A 16,722-nucleotide genomic window follows, 5' to 3' on the forward strand; every position below is an offset into this window, starting at 1 on the left:
CAAACAGGCTGAGAGCACCATGACCCTCACAATGGCACCCAAACCTGCATGATTACCTCACTCTGTAGGACACTAAGGACCAAATTATGACTTTTTGCAGAGTGGTGGTGCAGCAGTGCCAAATGCAACACCATCGCTCCGCCGAAGGTCGCTGGGCCCGCCTGATTACGACTAATTTTGTGGTCTGGCAGGCAAGCGGCATGGCGGTCCCACTGCGGTGCAACTTTCAAAGGTGGCAGTTACATGGGGTTCCTGCACTGCATGGACTTGAAAGTCCCTGCTGTACAGGAATCTAGGTGCATGCACACAGGACATGCATCCACAGACTTCTCATAGAAACTCGAATCCGGACATCAATCATCATTACAATATTTCAACTTGACTACTACTAACCAGCACGAGTAAGTTCTCCACAAATAGAGTCTACTCAATTACCTTGTTGTCAAACAATTATGCAATACAATATTTCTAAAGTGAGACCAACCGCATAAAATTATCCACTAAACAAATGCAGATACTTGTATAACCATCAATAAAATATCACAGCTTTCAAGCCTACAACTGCTACATAAGACTGCTACTGAGCCCTGGCCTTTCCTTGATAGGCCAGCCACTACGATATCTTGTCACAATCATTAATAACAATATTCGAGGCAGCTACAAGGGGTTTGACAGACGATTTACTGAAAAATAAAGAGTCAAGCACAAGAGTGTGACAGGATAGGGCAAGAGCGGGAGGAGACAACAGGCTTAACTGTTGACGCATCAAAATGCCTGGCCCGGTAGCCCTCAACACCATCTACAAAAAAATATGAATATAAGGTGTTAGAGGGGGGCGAAGGACTAACAGGGACACAAAAGAGAAGCAAGAAAAAAGTCAGTCATTGGCAAAGTCAATAGGTCTGGTCTATACAAGATCTATTTGGCTTGTTGATGTGTTTTCAGCTAAGTTGCACAGCAGCATAGCAAAGTTGTTTTTAAAAGTGTTACAATGCGATTACAGGGTTTACGATAGAACTCCAGAAAGAACCTCATACTCTACAGCTTGGAACTCACAAGAATTTATTACAGCGACACATTTTCACCCGAACACGGGCTTCCTCAAAGCCAATCAAGAATACACTGTGCCCCATCACCTATTGAAACAACCAAGGGGCTGACATGCCATACCCATAAAAGACAGAGGTAAGTCTTAGGCTTGAATAAAAGAAATGTAAACATAGAAATGATAACAAAATCTCGCAATTGCCTACATTTGTAAAAATAGAATGAATTCAAAGTAAATGAATTTAGTAAAATAAATGGAATACATTTTTGGTGATAAAATTGCACATCTTGAAAACATGTATTAAGGTATTTATCCAAAACATTTTCTGATGATCAGGAACAACAAGGGAGGAAAAAAACACATCACTCAAAACATTGTTTTTATGTAAATGGCTAGTGCCATAGAAAGTAAATAAATTAAAAGCACCCTAGAGGAAAGTTATAACATTGAGCTAAATGCAAGCCAAGTGGCCGTAATAAATGCCCATGTTGTATATCCTTGTTGGATACTTGCACATATTATGGGGTTAACGACAGTGTCATATTATTATCACAATATTTCTCATTTAGCCAAGTGGCTGTTCAATCCAGGTTTTATCAATTCCATCAACCTAATACAGACAAATTAAAACACAAGCATTCAAAACAAAATAGATACTGGAAAATTAATTGGCACAAACCCCTATTTTTAGGTCGAGCCGAGCCTGGGCAATGTATTGCACTACTCTGCAAGGCATGCTGTATTGCGGTAGGGACATGAAGCTCTGCCCATTCTCCGCCCAAATTTTACATAGGCTTGTGTCATTGTCCACTGTAAACTGTTGCTGTTCATTGGTCAAAAGGCTTGGTAGTCCCTCCTTGGTACCACCTTGTCTCCAACATCCCCGGTTGCATGTGTTGTTGCTGGCAGGCTTTAATTACAGCCTCCAAGCGCTATTTTCTTAAATAGCTTTGGCCTGCACTTTTTTTTATAGCACGCATTTGCAATGCAATAGGTCTCGCACTTGCGAGAGCTTAAGCTATTGGCATTGTAAATGACAGTGCCTTTTATTTATGTTTTAAAAACAACACATAAATAAAAGGCATTGTCTTTTACAATGCCAATAGCTCAAACTATCATAAATGAGAGACCTATTGCATTTCAAATGCTAGTTTGTGGTTCTTACCTATTCAACACCAAGTATCACATACCAACAATTTCAAAACTACCGGGATTCTCCCAATTGTCCACACTATACGATATGACAGAAATGTTGGTTCACCTTGGTTCAACAAATCCCTCTATGAAGAAAGGAAGCAGCTAAGATTCCTGGCGAAACAATGGAGGCAAGTGCCCTCCACCGATATCTTGTCCACGCTTCGCTCCGCAAGATCCAAGTACCACAAACACATCTTCCTTGGGAAAGCGGCGCACTTCAAAACCATCCTTGACTCAGCCAAAAATAGACCCAAAAAACTATTCGATCTCATCAAGAGTCCTGACCGCTCTCCCCCTTCCTCCAAGTTGGAGGATTCTGCAAAGAGAGCAGCGGATTTCGCTATATTCTTCGACGAAAAAGTGAAATCACTTGTGGATCAGGTCGCTCATCCTACCCCTCCAGAGGAGTGCAAGTCCTTAGCCATTTGGCAAAACTTTGACCCCATATTTGAAGATGCCCTTCTCAAGTGCATCCGCGAAACGAAGACCTTCAACCATTATCTGGACCCCATCCCCAGTGCCATTGCCATTGACTTTTATACCCTTTCCCTCTCCTACTGGACCACTCTGGTCAACCTCTCCCTCTATCAAGGCTCCCTTCCTGTCTCCTTCAAAACTGGGCAGGTCACACCGCTTCTTAAAAAACCAACTGCTGATGAGTCTGACCTCATCAACTTCCGCCCCATCACTAACTTACCCTTTCTTGCGAAGATTACAGAAAGATGGGTAGCGAAACAACTCTCTCGTCATATCAAGGACAATGATCTTCTTGACAATTTCCAGTCTGGCTTCATTCAAAACTGCAGCACTGAAACAGCCCTACTGCAAGTGGTTGATGACGCTCTGAGGATCCTCGACTCGGGGGGGGGTCATGTCTTCTAATTCTCCTTGACCTTTCTGCAGCATTTGACACTGTCAATCACAACACCCTCCTCAACATTCTTAAACAGAGAATGGGCATGGAGGGCACTGTGCTTAAATGGTTTGCCCGATTGAAAAGTAACAACCTAGGTTGTTACTTTTCAATCGTGCTTATTTCCCTGACCTAGGAATTATAAAATTCGGTAATTCAGGGGGTCCTTGTTACATACACATTGCTTAAATGGTTTGCCTCCTTCCTCTCTGATAGATCACAAATGATCAAAATAGTCTTTCATCTCATGTGGCGGTGGGTCAAGGTGTTCCTCAAGGCTCTATACTTGCACCCACATTGTTCAACCTCTATTTAGAACCACTAGGAAATCTCCTAAGTAAATCCGGGATCCACTATCATCTCTATGCTGACGACACTCAAATCTACCTCAAGGTTGCCTCCACTCACAATCTCTCTATCCTAAGTTCTACTCTCGACTCCATTCATAACTGGATGTTTACTCATCAACTGATTCTGAACCCCTCCAAAACCGAATTCCTCCTCTTCAATCTCCCCTCCCCCGGTGCAATCATGGATGGATCAGTTGAATCTACTGAACACTAAACCCATCATTGCCGACAGCGCAAAATCCCTGGGTGTCATTCTCGAAAAAAAACTCAATCTAACCCCCCACATCAATTCCATTGCAAAGTCTGCTCAATACCATCTGCGCCTTCTTTGGGGAATCCGTCGCTTCTTCCCGGAGCAGGACCTTATAACCCTGGTGCAATCGCTGGTCCTCTCCAGACTTGACTACTGTAAAATTTATACTTGTATAGTGCACTACTCACCCGCAAGGGTCTCACTACTGCAATTCTCTTCTTACTGGCCTCCCCAAAACCCACCTGTCCCCCCTTAAATCTGTTTTCCATTCAGCAGCTCGTTTCATTTATGGGGCCAAAAGAAGCGACCACATCACACCAATGTTATCCACCCTCCGCTGGCTTCCAATCGAGGCTAGAGCCATCTACAAGACTGCCTGTATCACCCACAAAGCCTTGCACTCCTCCTCTCCTCGCTACCTGGCGAATAAACTGAAACTCTCTGGAGGCTCTAGACCATAGCTTCCAAACTTTTCGTGTGAGTGACACACCTTTTAGACAATCTTGATCATGTGACACGCTAACGCGTGCGCAGCACGCGAGCCCATACCACCTTAGGAAGGTTGGGGGGGGGGTTCTCCCCCTGAGAAAATGTTGAAAAAATAGTGGGCAAATGGTGCATTTTCAAGGAAATTTGAGGAAGCAGGATGGCTAATAAAGCAATTGTGAATCTCTTCAAACAAAGACAGTGACTCGCAAAACTGGGTGTAAGTAAGGTTAAGTTTGTGCCTGAAACAAGAATATAATCATGCACACATTGACACATGCCCACAACCATTGTTCATGCATAATAACGTCCCTGCTGCTGATCTATTGCGGAACTGGTGGCCGATTGCCACCTGCGCCCTTAGTATCGCTATAATAAAATAAACATTAAAGATGAAAAAGTCAATCTTAGAAAACATATTTCACCTGTAGCGCATATGAATTATTTTAATGCACACCGTACCACAGAAGCAGGTATCTGGGTTATGTAAACGTGTCTCTCATACCTCCCCCTCATACTCTGCTTATAGTGCTGGAGTATGTAAATGTCTCCCATACCTACCCCTCATACTCTGCCACAAACATAGGATGACCGACATGTTCAAAAACAATCACATGCATAGAAATATGTGACATTTCCAGACTCGAGCACACGCTCTCCCACACATATACACACACTCACACCCACAGAGAGGACTCAAAGAAGCGCCGGCATGATGAACGCAAATTCTCAGACACTCGCATACACAAAAGCTTGCACTCTCCGAGACACAAAGGGCAATTGACTAACAAACACACAATGCTGAAACTAGACAAACTCTCCGGGAGCACCCCAAAACAAAAACGGAAGCACCTGCACTATTGACAGCACACCCTCAAGTAACTGAAACCATATCTGCCCTGCTAGATGTTTCAAATACAACTGGCTTAAAACTTGCACACAGCTGTGAAAAAAATACGCAAAGCAAATGCAGAAACCATCGCAGGCAGACAAACACACTCAACAACTCCTACACAAAGAAAAAGGTTCAGAAACAACAAAAAAACAGGAAGGCAAATAAATGCAGTCTGGAAAGCCTAAACATGAATGTAAACAGACATGGACCCAGGAGCACACAGTACAAAACGGTGCACACACACACAGACAAATTCCGATAAGAAACAAGAACACAAAAAGAAACACGACCAAATACCCCTACACAGAACAGAGGTACACGCACACAGAGAGTAAAACTACACAAATCAGTGCGCGCACATGGGCAGATGCGCATACAAAAAACACACAATCACAGACACACATACAGAGGCCAATGCATCCGGGCAAGTGCAAGAAATATAGTACCTGACATAAAAATTATAGTCACAAACATGCTCAAAAACAGTCAAAGAAATGCCTGGATCAAACAAACAGGAATGAGCAAAAACGAAAAAGTGTGCCGCCTTGCCAACACAAACACACGACATGCTAACAACACAACATACTAACACAAAAAAACAGGTAGCGTAGGGACGTGCATGTTAAATACTACCACACCATGCCGAGAGGCAATTGGAAGCAAATCTGAAGGTAGCAACTCATTGACTCACACACACACACAACAGTATGAAAGCACATATAGGGAAATACACAGGGATGCGCGCACAGCCATTCATCCCGACCCCACCCATCTGTGCGTGCAGCATGTGCCGGTAGACTGCAGGCAGGGTGGGGCTCCCAGAAGTCTGTCCTTGCGGTATCCTGCCACAAGGTAAGTAAATCCCCTGAAAGCAGTGTCACTTAAATTATATAACTACGCCTCCTTCCTTTCTCTTTCCTCCCTCCCTTCGTTCCACCTTTCCTTCCTTCCTGTTTCCTCCCATTCCTTCCACCTTTCGTTGCTTGTTTCCTCCCATTCCTTTCACCTTTCCTTCCTTTCTGTTTCCTCCTTTCCTTCCACCTTTCCTTCCTTTGTTTCCTCCCTTCCTTCCACCTTTCCTTCCTTTCTGTTTCCTCCCTCCCTTCCTTCCACATTTTGTTGCTTTCTGTTTCTTCTCCTCCTTCCATCTTTTGTTCCTTCCTTCCTTACACCGCTCCTTCCAATATCCATTCCTTGACCCACATCCCTATATGTTACATCATGTATGAGCAGCTATCAGAAAACCTGGTGATGGAAACTGCCCATAAACAACTCAGTGACATTTTAGTGGCACAAGGGCAATCCTTGTCTGTGGCTGATAAAGATAATAGGGGGGAGGGGGGGGGGGGCGGGCTCATGACGCCACTGGCTGAGCAGAAGGTGCTTTTTCTGCATATCGATTAAAAAATGTCAGGTCTGACTCACAGAGCCAAATGGCAATTTTCACTTGCAAATGGCTCAATTTATGACGGCAAACTCGCTTTTGGGTTTCACAAGCGGCGAATTTGCATGCACGGATTCACTTATTCGCGCAAAATATTGCCCCTGTTTGCTGTACCAGTGCGCATGAGTAAATCCTCTCCAGGGGCAGGGCGTGGGAGTTCCAGGGTGGACAGGCCCATGAAAATGTAGAAAATATAGAGTAATCAGGAAATCAGAGATTTATTTCTGGCAGGGGCTGGAGTTAACTAATTTAGGTGTGACAATGAGAGGAAAAATATTTTTCCAAAGGCGGAACAAAAATAATAAAATGCACTTGTGCTCATGCGAAGGCATTTTTGCAGCACAATTGAATAATGTGTACCATTACTCATGCAGCCCCCGCTCATCCCCCCCCCCCCCCCCGTCGTGTGTGGCAGCCCGGGGCCGCTCACGCCGCACCAGAGCACTTCACACGTCTTTAAAGACCTTGCGCATGTTAAAAGGGCTTCGTTGTTTTTCACCACTTCTAAGAGCCCCTGCAGCTCGACTCTGCCGGCAGAAGTCATCTAATCGCGCGACACACCTACGGCTGGGGCGCGACACAGTAATGTGTCGCACCACACAGTTTGGAAAGCTGTGCTCTAGACCATCACGTAATGCGGAAAATCTTCTGCTTGAACCTCCCACTTTCAAGAAGGAAAGAACGATGGCACAATCCTTTTCAGGCAACGCGGTGAGAATCTGGAACTCCCTTCCACCGCAGCTCCGAACCACCACCTCCTCCCAGGCTTTCAAAACTAACCTCAAAGTTCTCCTCCTTCAAAGACACTTCCAAATGTAATCCATGCCCTCTCTTTTATCTGAAGGAAGCCCTTCCACTATAGAAAAATCTACTTTACATGACTATGGAAGTGTCTTCCCAGTGTGTTCTTGTGGTTTGAGAGTCTGCCATTTATTGCAGTATTATCTTTCATCCTGTGTTTGGTACTCGTGTGTAACATGCACCCGTCACTTTCTCGTGTAACACACTGTTTTCTACCTCTTACATTTGTTTATTTTCGATACCTGCACAAGTGCCACCATGGCCTACGTAACGTTTGTTCTTGTGCTTGAGTGCCCTCCTTATATTGCAGTATTATAGCTCTATGTTTACTTCGTACGCTTTTGTAACCTGCACACGTCACTTTTTCCTCCTGTAATGCACCGTTTGCTACCCCTTGTATTTTGTTGGTTCAGGATAGTCACTTTTGTAATGCACCGTTTGCTACCTCTTGTATTTTGTTGGCTCACGATCGTCTTTTTTGCTTCATTTAATGTAACGTTTGCTTTTGCATTTTGTTCACTTGTAATGTTCTCATGTATCAGTTCTGTTCCTATTGTGAAGCGCTCTGACACCTTCGGGTAAAGTCCGCGCTATATAAAAACGCACAAACAAATAAATAAATAAAAGCAATAAATCATCCGGCTTCCGCTTTGCCGTTATTCAGTCGGAGGACACCGGGGTAAAGAGGTTACCTGGAGGCAGCGAGGATCCCGAATCGGATGACACACGCACAGCAGGGGGGGGGTTAAGTTCGTGACGGACCCGTGTCTACCTCTGTGCGTGACTCCCCCCTGAATACGTAAGAGTTAAACCAGCAGGGACGCTGCGCTGTTTGCTAGGCTACCACCTAGAACGGAACTTCTATTTCTTCTACAGGAGACAACACAGGAAAGAGAAGGCAGAGGAAGACGGAAGTCAGGCAACGGAGGGGATATAGAAGAAGGACAACAAACCGGCGGCGAATGAGACGCGGAAAGAAACACGGAGGGAAGAGGCATGGGAGGAAGAAGACCCGCGGGGAGAGTTTTTGCAAACGGAGGAGGCACAGCACAAAGGAGAACTCGAGGGGTGGAAAGGGTTAATATTTAACTTGTAGGACATTGAGACAAACTTACTTCTAGCACGCAAAGTGTGTCCAGTTCTACTTTAACAGAAATGTACTGACATCGCTTGTGGTATCCGGGTTACTGTCCCCTTAGTAACAGGATGCTACAGATTCCAGATTGTTGGTTGGAGACGGGGTATCCTGTGTTGCCTTGTATATTCCCTTTCCTTTCTTTCTCCAATCCTTACTGAAGTATCAGCATACAAGAATGACGAATCCAGAGTTTAAGTAATTTATATTTAATTAATAAATATATAGGCCCGCAGACGGCAAACAAGAAGCGCAGCTAGCCGGAAGAGAAGCTAGTTAAGGAATGGACGAACATTCCATGACGTGTGATATATACAATTACAAGATTCCATATTGCGTCACAATGCCTTCGCCATCAAGTAGAATGAGGTGCAAGCAAACTATACAAACTGTGAAACTTTATCATATCCGAGGACACGTACAACATCTCACTTTTTACAAACACAAAGAGCATATTAATACATAACATATTCTCGTTACATATTGGGGAGGAGAGACAACCTTCCGGAACTAGTGCATGTACCATCATACATATTGCATTAAGACTCAACACTTCCTCTGGCAACATTTGACCCTATGTTGGAGAAATGGTTTAAATCAGAATCATCAACATTGTAGCTTCCGCTAATCTCAAATTCATTTTCAACTACATCATGACTGGGAACATATGTATCACAATTAGTAGAAAAGTTGCAAGGTACAGATTCCTGATTACGCGAGTCAACATGTGACTCACTTTCATGGTTCTCTTCACACTCCGGTTCAAACCGCAACTAATTTTCCATAGAATCTAAACAATTCTCCATAGAATCTCCAATGAGTTCTTTTTGACCAGGTTTTAGCTTGATGATGTCACTTATACTCCTCCACCCTTGCTTATTTAAGCACACAGAACCACTAGCAACCTCAACAACCTCAAATGGTTCTGAAAACTTAGACTCTCCTTTTAGAACCTTGTAGATCTTCTTAACAATTAACCAATCGCCTTTGTTAATCTCCTTGACAGTTGCCCTATGTACCTTATCATGGTGAATCTTAGACTTAAGTTGATGCTCTCGGATTATTTCCTTAACCTTTAGATGACTCGTTTATTTCCATAAAACTGGATTTTCCTTTCACCTTAAAGGCAAACTTAGCGGTAAGTAAGGTGCTTCCTTTCCTTCCTCTCCCCAGGAAAAATTGAGAATGTCCTGTCCCATTGTTAGTAGTGTTGTTGTATGAGTTCACTCTTTCCTGTATTCATTCTTTAACTGGAAATCCAGAAGTAATAGCAAACTGAATGCCTTCTTTTAAGAATCTGTTGACTCTTTCAACCTGTCCGTTGGATTTAGGAGAATAAAGAGGTGTTTTCTCCTGTTTGATACCATTACGTTTCAAAAATGAAACCATCTTCTCAGAGGTGAGTTGTTTACCATTATCATAGACTAAAATGTTGGTAGTCCTTCTATAGAAAAACATGGCTCAAAAAATTCAATAACGTAAGTTGTGTCTATAGTTGCCAGTTTTTCCATTTCATAGATGGTTTGCCAGGTTCTTGTAAAAATTCTGTTGGTGCACTTATGTTGGAGTTATTAGACATGGTACTTCCTGAATAAACTCCCTCCTCCTTTTTTCACTGTAAAAGCAATCTTGAAATCTTAAGATGAGTTTCAGCCTAATTCGAATTCATTATTATTGCTACCTTGAATAACGTTTGAATAAAGTGAAATGAAATAACTTTAATAAATGTGAATATTATGTAGCAGTTACATTTTGTACAATCCTTTGTACACAAAAATCATGTTGAATAAATGCGCGTTTTAAATAAAATATTACTTTCTATAGGCTTGAATACTTAACCGAAGAGAGCTCCGATCGCTATTAGATGATAGGCAAAACTCCATTAGGATTACATTGAAGTTGCCTGACTTCAAAATAAAGTCACGCACGTCCCGTTACGCGCGTACGTGCTTAGACCCTGTCAAATGATGTCATCAATTTGACAGTTACAGCTGGAGAGCCGGTGCGGCCGTTAACAGAAACTCCAAACTGCCAACGGAATCTCAAGAAGAGCTTCGACAAAATGACATGCAAAACGCATTCCAAGGTTAGAAACATTTGTCACACATGTTGTAGAGCAAAAACACATAATAACTCGCCTCTTATTTGTAGTCTGTAGTCCTGAAAATCATGAAACCGGCTGTAGCAGGTCCTCTGTAATTCTTCAATTAGAATTAGCAGCACCCTCATCGCCAACATGAAGTGTCCGCATACAAGAATGACGAATCCAGAGTTTAAGTAATTTATATGTAATTAATAAATATATAAATACATAGGCCCGCAAACAAGAAGCGCACTAGCAAGCAGACAAGCTAGTGAAGGAATGCACGAACATTCCATGACCTGTGATATATACAGTTACAAGATTCTATGTTGTGTCACAATGCCTTGGCCATCAAGTGGAAAGGGGTGCAACCAAACTAAACAAACTGTGAAACTTTATCATGTCCGTGGACAAGTACAACACTTACTAACTAAAGGTATTCACCTCATCATTTATAACAGGAACCTTTAATATCAAAATGAATTATTTTTTTTAAAGTCCTCTTTTTTTTTTTTTTTAGCCTCCGCCAACATGCAGAACTCAAAATGTGCAAGCTCAAAAGCTCATGTCGGTACACAGACACCTTGGGTAATTTGCTTTTCTTCAGCAACAGCAAAAAACTGTATCAGCGCCAGGTTTCTCCAGGGTCTCTGTGCCCACATTTTCCAGATACTGAAGGTTGAGAAATGCATTGACAGCTCCATGGCGGATTACAGTCGCATGGGGACTGGAAGCATTGGAGATGTGGCTGCAAGAGATCAGTGAAGGGGTACTAGCCCAGCACCAGCTATGAGGAGGACTGGTTTTGGTCTGCAAGTAACGAGAGCAGTAGATGGGTCTGATCCAGCGGCCCTAAGGAAATTATGTCTCAACAACACTACTCAACACCATGATACTCCCCATTAATCATAAACTCTCACAAGGCCCATAAGTAACCAAGACGAATATTGGGCAACTGAATCATGTGACCTAATTAATCATAACTATTCACAAACTATTTACACTTTAAATACAACTGCAGTATATCATCATCATAACCATAGATATATAACGGAAACATTTAATTAAGTCACTTAGGTTGATGAATCAACTGATGGTAACTAGACCATGAATAAACAAGACCAGCTTGTCATTTCAAAATCTATTTTATTAGCTTAATTTTTATTCAAAGTAAGAGCATTTCAATTAGGAATCTTTATTAGCAAATGAAAGCATCTTTATTAAGGCACAAACTTATTGGACTGGCATTATTAAAGCAAGTCAGAATCAATGTTTATTAGCAAATCAGTTTTCCATTCAAATCTATTTCCCTGTCTAACTCTCTCAACCTGAAAAGGAAAATAATATTAAAGTCTGTTCATCTTACGTGCGCCAAAAGTCCAACAGCACGTCATCGGGAATCGGGAAACAGCCAGCAGGGGCTGTCCAAGGGGATCAGTTTTTATACATTTTTGTGTAACTAAGTAACTAAATTCTAAAAGACACCAAAAATCCAGCTTCATAATTGGCTGAGCCATGTCAGTCCACCTGCGTGTCACTTGTTCCTGTCCAAGTCCGGGGCACATCATAAGCCCTTATTGTTCTTAGATTCCATCCTTCTAGCTTCCTTAGAAATGAAACATTTTAACCTAATCTTGGCAGGCAATACAGGCTCTCTGTCCTTGGTGCTCTCTCCAAGAACACGTACGACTCGACCATCAACAGTTCTGCACATTTTTCCTTTGTTTTAGCAGGAAACATTCTTTTCTCTGCACGTGAGTGAAGGCTTCACTCTGGTCAAGTCTTGAACTTTACAGCACTGCCAGCCAGCCATCTTCTAAGGATAGGCCCACTTGAAACTAATATTTAAACAAACATAAGACAGTAATTAATTAGAGAATTGAGACCCATTCTGTTACCCACCCCCTTTACTAATGTTAACTCGTTAATTTATGTTATCTAGCTTTAAGCACGTGTAAGCAGCATTTTATCTACCATCTTCTTTTTAGGCCAACAGGATTCTCCACGAGCCTTTGCCACATAAAAGACACAACATAGACAAAAGCACATTTAAAATAAGCACATGCCATTAATTAAACAGCCGCAATTAATATTGACAAGACAAATAGACAAAGTTAGTTCATTATTTTTCAACAAACTCGCAGGTGCAACAAAGAGCACATCATGTTAAACCCATATGTCGTGAATGCATTTTATTCTAGGTTGATTAGTACACATTCGTGCATAAACTCATTAATATAATTATTTATTATGGGAGTTTAACTTAGGGAGCCAAAAACAAAAATTCATTTCTGAAATTCGCTTCATCAACTCCCTCATCTGGTGATTTCAAAATCACCAAACATTATCCATAAATGTCACCAAATTCTAACTTTTGAAGACATGTTTTGAACACTCTCTGTGTTAGTATTTCTAAACTCCTGTCTCAGCAGTTTGTCTACAACTCTCATATTGTGCTCTACGAAACTCCTCCAACTCTATCTCCTTCTCCTGCTCCTTTCTGAGTTTATAAATCCTTCTCTTTTCCCTTACATGCTTCTTTCTCTTGTGAATCATGCAACTAATTTTTAACAAAAGTGTCACTATAACTATGATTATTACAGGTTAAAGTATTTTGCCAATGATTGAACTGCCAATTTCCTGAAACCATTTTCCAATTGCTGCAAATCTTTTACCCAAACGTTCTGAAAAATTGTCATCTTCAAGGGGTTCTATTTCAGAATGAAATTCAGTGATGTTTTTAATAAGCACTTCTATATTCTGGCTCTTATCTGGGATATATGTACAGCAATGCTGGACATGTAAAATCCCACAAACTCCTCCTTCTTTTGCTTGCAGAATGTCCAATGCAAGACGGTTCTGCATAACCATGCTTCTCGTGGCAACAAGCTCTGTGTTAACCAATTGGAAACCACTTGCGGTGTCTGTGGACAATCTATCTACAATTGTGGAAACTTTTCTAATTTTAACTGCATTCAGGGTTATTCCCACCATAGGAATTATTACACCAAAAATGTCACCCATGATTTCTGAAAAACTTTCCCTCCTGTACCTGTTCAGGTTTTTGCCAATTTCGAACGAACCTTCTGTATTTCTGTCCACATGATAGATTTTTGGAAAGACCAAACCAAGATAGCACGTCCCATACCAATGGTCTGGGAGGCTAAAGTAAGCTTTGTTCCCACAGACAAAATACATTCCAGGAAAAGTTGGGTCTTTGTCACCTTTAAATCCCCATCCCCCTATGATACGATAGGTATCCTCACATTGACTTGCACCCACAAAAAAGTTATCCTATAAGGTATTGTCTCTCCTAATACAGAATTTTCCACTAACAGGATCATCTATGTGAATAGCAGCATAACTATTTCTACCATTAAGCTTCTCATCCTCTATCTGCCAAAATCTGGATTTAGTCTGTTTCAGCATCTCATTTCTCTTGTAAATCGCCCTTCTCTCCTCAACCAAATTTAGAAAAGATTTTTCTTCAGCTCTCATTTTGCAGGTTAAATTGTTTTAAATGCGTACTCATAGGTAAGTTCATTAGTTACTAAAAAGAATTCCCTCATCTGCTTAGCAGGTTTTACTTTGTTCAAGCTATTTACAACTTTCAGGTTAGCAAAAATGTCATCATAATCTGAGTAATAGTACTCCAGTCGACCTGTTTGATAAAACAAACTAGCTATAACACTGCATGTAATACCATAAGTAAGGGGTAGCATATTATATTTTACACCCTCTGAAACAGAAGCAGGAAGCTTCACACAGACGTAACAGTCCTTCACATCCATAACTTTTACATATTCTGACAATAATCTTGAGAAGGAATTAGTAGAAAAATCACCAACAGATCTATCTTGGTGGATCTCTGGTTTGTGCTCAATAACTCTATTAGTTTTGTCTGCTACATCATGAACAGCTTGTTTAGTTTCAGCTTTACTTGTCATGTTAGCTTTGTAATTTTCTTTGTCTATTCCAAAAGGAAAGATGACTGCCAAAATCAACCAAACCAAAATTATAAGAATCACACAAATAGAAGACATTTTACAGCATCGTCTAAAAATTGCACACCTTGAATTGTCAGTATTAGGCATCTTTTTTTTTTTTAACGAGAGTTTTTTAAACTTAAATCAAAAACAAAAATTCTAAAACAAAAATTTAAAGTAAAGTACTTTTATATAACACCTCCCCTTTTTTTCTTTTTTTAAAATTTAGTAACCCAATAACAGCTTTTCTTCGACCTTGCGTCTTACATCAATGTGTTTTTCCAGCTAACACAATTTCTTCGACCTTGTGTCACCTAACACAATTTCTTCAGCCTTATGCCAAAAATAAACCTCAACTAAAAAAGAAAACAACTTTAATCATTGTCACTGGTTGTTTCTTCGACATCCTCCTGACTACTACTACTTATTTCCACTACTGGTGGTATTATGATGTAGGTCCACTCAGGGGACTTGTACTTTTGATTTGGCTTTAATGGTCTCTTTCCAGTACTGCTAATCCCTTCTATTTTCTTTCCTGTTTGATTTTTCTTCTCAGCGTCACCCCTTTGACTTGATATCTCATTGACTTGCTCTTTTGACTTGTTCACTAATTTGAATTTTAAATTTTCTCTTGGCCAATTATCTCCTTTTCTTATGAGTTTCTTCTTTAGTTCAGTTTCGTTACATTCAGTTTTCCAAGTTCTCTGTCTGAATTTTCTTATTTGAGAATCTTCATCACTCTCTTCAGACTCAGTCTCAGAGACTTCGAATTTATAACCAGGATCTTCTTTACTCAGCAATTTCACTCCGTTAGGAACATCATCCTTGTAGCTGGTACTCGTTAATTCGTCTTCTTCTTCTGGAATTACTTTTAACTTCCCAGTTTCATAATTCTTGTTCCTGCTTTCAGAGCTTTCAATCTGCTTTTCAATACTCTCCTGGACTTGATTCCCTTCTGACTCAGATTCTTTTTCTGCTTCTTTTTCTAGCAGATCTTCATCATTTTCTGAATCTAGAATCACAATCTCTAGATCTATTTTATTCAATGGCTGATTCTCATCTGAATCTTCCAGACGTCGACCCTCTTGTCGATCTTCAGAATCTGGATTCTCTTCAGAGTCTGAATCAATTGTCGTGTCACTATCCTCATCAGGATTATCAGGAGGTGGTACACGAATGGTGTGACTCGCATGCACCCACCTTTTCAAACTTTTGCATTTAACTGCATTAGTTGTGACTAATATCACCTGTCTTGCTTTTTGCCACCTGGGTACTAAACAGTTTCTTCTCCGGTGCACTATTGTTCTCACCCAGTCTCCTGGTAACAGATCATGAGCTTGCTCCTTTTCTTTTGAAATCACATCAGTTCCCACCTGATGGAATACAGAAGTCACCACATCAGATAAGTTCTTGCAGTATTCCATAATTGCACTTTCATTAATTGTAAGAACTTTTCCAACTGGTACAAAAGCTTGTCTCATTACTCTCCCCATAAGAATGTGTAGCGATGTCATGGTGAAGAAGCACACTGACTGGTGGTTACCTGTCCCTAATCCCACTCGTTCCCTGCAGACTAACAAACCAAGGGCGGAGTGGGACAGCGTTTCAGAACCGGAGGAAGACGGAGACCGCGGCGCCTTTAATTGGACCTTCGTGGAGCAAGACGCGACTCCGCCCCTTGCCGACGTCAGAGGACCCGGACTGGACAATGAGCAGGATATCCTGTATGGTGGGTGTGTTTACACCTCGGAGGACGGAAGCGGAGAAGGCGAGCAAGCGTGGCAGGACGGAGCGGAGAAGAAGGACGGAGCGGAGAAGAAGGACGGAGCGGAGAAGACGTACGAGAGCACCAAGAGTGAGGGAGAGCCAGGAGGCCAACGACCCTGTGCCTCGCCGTGCCACACTCCCGAGGGAGGAGTGTGGCTTTCCCAGGTACGGAGACGTTTGGCGGCTTGGGTGGGGAAGAAGAACGCCCCTGTGTAAATTTGTAAATTAACCTTGTGCGTGCCTGCCCTGTGTGTGTGTGACCCGATCCCCGTCCACCCTCCCTACCCGTTGGTTCCCTCACATTCTTACCCCGCCACTGTGCACAATCACGACTAGGTAGCGAAAGACACGGGTGACTCCTCAC

The 16,722-nt window shown here is 41.8% G+C and overlaps 1 protein-coding gene across 1 annotated transcript in view; it reads right to left on the reverse strand.

Annotated features, from left to right (window-relative positions):
- The window catches only part of BBS2 (Bardet-Biedl syndrome 2), a 317,210-nt gene extending 308,923 nt beyond the window's left edge, over nucleotides 1–8,287 (reverse strand). Inside the window, exon 1 of the mRNA XM_086947694.1 lies at nucleotides 8,080–8,287. The gene's annotated coding sequence lies outside the window, so the exon portion shown is untranslated. The remainder of the gene's footprint in view (nucleotides 1–8,079) is intronic.
- Between the last annotated feature and the right edge of the window lie 8,435 nt (nucleotides 8,288–16,722).

This window comes from Lissotriton vulgaris, chromosome 12 (assembly GCF_964263255.1).
Source record: "Lissotriton vulgaris chromosome 12, aLisVul1.2, whole genome shotgun sequence".
In the NCBI taxonomy this organism is placed as follows: Eukaryota; Metazoa; Chordata; class Amphibia; order Caudata; family Salamandridae; genus Lissotriton; species Lissotriton vulgaris.